The sequence below is a fragment of the Nicotiana attenuata genome, chromosome 2 (genome assembly GCF_001879085.1).
Source record: "Nicotiana attenuata strain UT chromosome 2, NIATTr2, whole genome shotgun sequence".
NCBI classification, from domain to species: domain Eukaryota; kingdom Viridiplantae; phylum Streptophyta; class Magnoliopsida; order Solanales; family Solanaceae; genus Nicotiana; species Nicotiana attenuata.
Genome location: NC_031990.1, coordinates 39200244 through 39206383, shown reverse-complemented (window position 1 = coordinate 39206383; position 6140 = coordinate 39200244). Strand labels below are relative to the sequence as shown.

At 38.4% G+C, this 6140-nt stretch overlaps 1 pseudogene; it reads left to right on the top strand.

Annotated features, from left to right (window-relative positions):
* LOC109218587 lies at positions 2883-3651 on the top strand (annotated as a pseudogene).

The following is a 6140-nucleotide window of genomic DNA, read 5'->3' as shown; positions in this document are numbered from 1 at the left end:
GGCCAAAAGGCAATATCAACATCAAGTATTTCAAGTAAGCAATATAAACATGCGCATATCATGCCGAGGCGACGGCCCGATCCAACAGAAATATAAACTGTGCACTGCCGAGGGTCGAACGGCCCGAACCAATAGATGCATCTATTTCCCCCGCTCGCGAATCATCCATGCGACGCGGTCAACATAAAGTAAACAAATACCCTGCTCGCGAATCATCCATGCGACGCAGGTACACACAGGAATACATGCTCAAACAGTCAAATTAAGAATTATCGGGGAACATCTTATCAAATAAAAACCAAATCCTCTTTTAATAATTTAAGAAAATGAAGTCTAATCCTTTTTGAAATTCATTTACTAGTTCAATTTGATTTTAACAATTCAAATGTCAATAAGATTGCAAATATCCCAAGTATAGCATGCTTTTGGGGTCCTAGACTACCCGGACAATTGCATAATAGTAGCTACGCACGGACTCTCGTCACCTCGTGCGTACGTAGCCCCCACAAATAGGAGCAAATAACCAATTAACTCACCTAAGGGGACAATTCCCTCTCACAAGGTTAGAAAGGAGACTCACCTTGCTCCGAAGACTCATAACCGGCATTCTACATTCCTCCAAAGACTTGCACCAACGCACAATGCTCCAAAACCAGCCAATGATTGTACAAATCCATTAATATATGCTCAAATATTCATAGCAAACTAATTTATAGCAATTCCTAACTCCGATTAAAAAGTTGACCAAAACGCCCTCGGGCCCACATGCCCGGAATCAAAAAAATTTCGAAGATAAAGTTTACCCATGGCTTCACTAGCTCAATTATATAATTTACTCCTAATTCCATGCTCAAATTCGTGGCTAAATTCCAAGAATATAATTTCTAGGTTTCCACCAAAAACCTCCATTTTCTACAATTTCCCAAGCCTAAATCCATACATAAATGATGTATTCAACTCAAAAATAGGTGGGGATAACTTACCTTAACATAGATGACGAAAATCCCCTCTTTGAAGCTCCCCAAAATCGCCCAAGCCTTGAAAAATGAGAGAAATGAACTCCAAATCACGATTTTAAAACAAGCCTTCTGCCCAGCATTTTTCGCATCTGCGGACCCTGGTCTGCTTCTGCGGTTCCGCAGGTGCGGTCACCAGGCCGCTTCTGCGGTCCCCCAGCTTCCGCTTCTGCGACCCCCTCTCCGCAGATGCGATCCCGCTTCTGCGGAACCTTGACCGCATCTGCGGTCCTCAAGCCTTTGACCAAAATCCACTTCTGCGGCTCCCTTTCCGCTTCTGCGGGACCGCTTCTGCGGTCAACCCACCGCAGAAGCGAAAATACCAGCAACCAGATCCTTCAGCTGTCCAAAAATCCCATTTTCAATCCGTTAACCACCCGGAATCCACCCGGGGCCCTCGGGACCCCAACTAATCATACCAACCAATCCCAAAACACATTACGGACTTGCTCGAGGCCTCAAATCACATCAAACAAGGCTAAAATCATGATTCAACCCCCAATCCAAGCTTTATGAACTTTAGAACTTCCAACTTCTACTTTCGATGTTTAAACCTATCAAATCACGTCCGATCGACCTCAAACTTTGCACACAAGTCATATTTGACATTACGGACGTACTGCAACTTCCGGAATCGGATTCCGACCCCGATATCAAAAAGTCCACTTCCGGTCAAACTTCTCAAAAACCTTCAAATTTCTAACTTTAGCCAAACGGCTCCAAAATGACCTACGGACCTCCGAATTCACTTCCGATCGCGCTCCCAACTCCAGAATCATCACACGGAGCTATTCACAGTCTCGGAATCGTAAATGGACATTGATAACACTGAAATGCACTTCAAGCCAAACTTATGAAATTTCTTCTAAAATGCTAACTTCCATAATGGCGCCAAAACACTCCCGAGTTATCCAAAACCCGAACCGGGCATACGCCCAAGTCCGAAATCATCATACGAACCTGCTGGAACTTTCAGATCCCGATTCCGAGGTCGTTTACTCAAAAATCCTATCCTAGTTCATTCTTTCAACTTTCAGCTTCTGAAATGAGAATTCTCTTCCCAAATGGACTCTGAACTTCCCGGAACTTAATTCCGACCATGCGTACAAGTCATAACACCTGAAATGAAGCTGATCATGACCTCAGGCTGCTGAACGGAGTGCTAGAACTCAAAACGACCGGTCGGGTCGTTACAATTATTTCATTATTTTTTTAATATTCTTTTTGAGATACGTGGGGGATTGATGGAAAAATACTTTTGATATCTCTAAAAGAAATATTCCAAAATTATGTCTAGATTCATTTTCTTACAATTATATTAATGAATAATTATTATAAAAATTATCTTAAATATATTTGTAATAGAAAATTAGTTTAATTTTGAATTCAATTGGAACAAAATAAATCTGATTATTGAATGCTCATTAGTGGGTAATTTGAACGTTACTTTTAAAAGAATAATTGACCATTTATAGCCTTAATGGCTTTGGATTTTAACGTTTTTTGTATGCTTTGAAATGCCTTTATGGCTTGGACAATTTTCATATGAGATTGTGCATTCCTTTTGCACTATTTATACTACTTTGGTTTTATATCTTAAAAAGGGTGTGAAGAAAAAAGTAAAAGCTTTCTTTCTATTTTCTTCTATTGTGTTGGATTTATTTTGATTAATCTTTGTTGTTTCTGCTCCTAGTTATACTAGAAGAGCGTGTTGAATCCTGGGGGATACGCCTAATTTTATTCATTACGGTGTAGGCGAAATATCCTTAAGGACAGTATCTTTAACACGCCTCAAGCTAAACCTTCTATCTCCATAATCATCCAATATTTTTCCAACACAATTGTAGAGAACTTCCTGAGCGAATTATGGTAACAGATAATATTAATGAGTTGTTCAAAGCACAGGCTCATATATATCTACAAGCATGCATTTGGTTATGCAAATTCCATGGCCTTGAATTGTGCCATTCAACTAGGCATACCAGATATTATACATAACCACAAAAAACCAATCACTCTTCCTGAGCTAGTTTCAGCACTCAAAATTCCCTCATCAAAATCAATAGGCATTTATCGACTAATGCGCCTGTTGGTGCACTCTGGATTCTTTGCTACATCAAAGGTCAACGAAAACTCAGAGACAGAAGGATATATTTTGACAACTCCTTCAAGGCTGCTTCTTAAGAGTGAAATCCCAAACTTGTCACCTTGTGTAAGAGTAACAGCTGATCCTGTCCTTTTCAATACTTGGCAATTATTGGGTGAATGGTTTCACAATAAGAATGAAGAAGCAACAGCATTTGAGACAGCACATGGGTTACCTATGTGGGAGTTTCGGGCACAAAATTCAAGATTCGACAAAGTTTTCAATGAAGCAATGGCTAGTGATTCCGAAATGATGAGATTAGTTGTGAAGGACTACAGGAAAGTATTTGAGGGGATGAACTCATTAGTTGATGTTGGAGGGGACACTGGGATTATAGCTGAGACCATTTTGGAGACATTTCCTCACTTGAAATGCGCTGTCCTTGATCTTACACATGTTGTTGCCAACATGCCACAAAGTGAGAATTTAAGCTATGTTGGAGGGGATATGTTTCAATTTATTCCCCACGCTGATGCCATTTTGCTTTAGGTATTGTCACGGCCAAATTTAGGATCATGACCGGAGCTTAGGAGCAAGTGCCCCCAAGTAAGCCTCATCGGTATTTTATAGAAAATCGGATAGAGTTTTCCCTGTTTTAGGACTATTCAAAAGTTTTCATGTCTCGTAAATAAATAACAACCTATCAATATTCACCTAAATTAGTCACAATTTTCACCAACTAGCCAAAACTGAGTTTTCACTAACAATACTGATGTTAGCTTAAAGTATATATATTTATATGTATATCGCCTCATGTTTTACTTTTGTTTCGTGGATTTAGGATGTAAAATGTGTTGATTTATATTAATTTGAGGTTTTTTTATGTGTAGGAATGATCCGGGAGCAATTGGGGGCGAAATGTGCCAAATTAGAGTCAAAACGGACGAAAACAGGAAAATTGGAATTTGCAGCGCCTAGGCCTACCTGTGGCGCCAGAAACAGAAACTCCAAATTGGTAGTGCCATGGAGGGCGCCTGGCGCTAGGCAGGGCGCCGGTGGCATGAAACTTGTCCAAATTCGCCTGGGACAAGGTTATTTCGGCCCAAGACCCCTCTAACTCGTATAAAAAGAGTTCTAAACCTATTTTGGGAGATATCTAACATATTTTGAAGGGGAGATAACATACTTTGAAGGAGAATTCACGTGGGGAAATACATACCACGCTTGGAGGAGGATTCTAACTAGTTTTTCTTCTCTTCTCTTCATTTAATTTCATAATTTCTTAGTTCTAGAGTTTTGGGGTGCTACATAAACGTTGTAGTTTGAAGATTGAATTGTTCTTATTATTTTATCATATTAGTTTATTCATTAAATCTTGCGCTTAATTATTTGATTGCTTGATCACCAATTAAATACTATCTACGAATCAAGGATTGAACTCGAGAGAGGGAATTCTAGATTGCATATAAGATTGAGTAGAGCATGATCTTAACTCTGAGGGGGAGCAGATGTGCGGTTAGGATAGAAATATACCTAATCGCCTTGCTTGATTAATATGCAGGAATTATTAATGCGTTCTTGTTAATTCTAATTCCATAGGAATATAGGCGTTAGGTTAGCTTGAATAAGCGAGTTGTACTTCGGGAGAAGGCTACGAGCAATATTAACCCTGTCAACCAATAAACCAGATAAATTAATTAGACAATTTAAGTGGAAAACTCAATGGGATTGTTAGCTAACCCATAGCTATAGAATATTCACTCACATTGAATTTGTTTCTATAATTTGCCAACTTATTTTCTTTAATCTCTTAGTTTGTTACTTTAGATTAATTTTAGCTAAATATTCATACTTTCGGGTTCGCGGGAATATATTAATTGTTTGGTTTAATTTAGTTGATAGTTAATCACAAGTCCCTGTGGGTACGATATCTGGATTTACAATCCTATATTACTTGTCGACCACGTATACTTGTGTGTGCGTTTGGAAGCAACAAATACCAACCTTATGAACATAATAATACCAAACCCATATAAAAAAATACAGGGAAAAAAACAATACTAGTAACTAGTCCAATATAATGAATGAATACTCGAACACTAAATAATAATAACCATGGAGCAACTGTAAGAGTTCATAAGAAAAGACGATAACAAATAAATAAACTCTTCGCCTACGCGAACAAGTGCGGGGCTCACCAGGAACTATCAAATCGTGTACTCTAATTAACGAAATTCTCGCTCGCGTCAACTGCTGTCTCTGTAAAAAAATAGCGGGGAGTGAGTCGCTAGCTCAGTGAGTAATAACACTTAACCACAACCGTTTTTAATTGGGGACAAGTCAGAAAACATGCTAGTATATTAAACAGAAAATATCATAAGAATGCCCTTTCTGAAGTATTAAACAAAATCAGTCTCGTCATGTGTTTTCAAATATTATAATTCAATTGATAATTCGGTAATAAGCTTGGTAAACACTGTGTAACATCAATATTCATGGTTGGGAGGTTTCAATGAACGGATCATGTAATCGGTATAACTGTGGACTTCTTCGCAAGAAGTCAAATATGACGGTAGTCCCTACTCGAGGGAAATCAGTAACGGTATGCTAGTTCTACCTTCCGACTAGCGAGGGCTGTAACGGTAATCGATAATTAGAAGGTGCTCCAGGTCTAACGAACCCGCCGTTAGCTACCGGATCCTTCAAAGTCTACTCCCATTTATACTTGTCTCCGTAATCCATATATACTCATAGAAAAATATTTTAAAATAATATAGGGCATTTCAGTTCTTATCAAATCATGTAATTTCATTTCGATAACAGTAAATTCAAGTAACGGTAAAACATATCTAGTGACACCAAAAATATTTAAAATAACGGTAATCATCTCAAATAACTATTTCGGTATTATATCGAGTAAAAGACTTGTCCCACATGCAACTCAAACTACTCCATGATTACACAAATATAATTAAAGAATAAGGGAGCATCAATCTAACGTTACAATCCAAATTTCCGTATTGAATTGATTTAAAGAT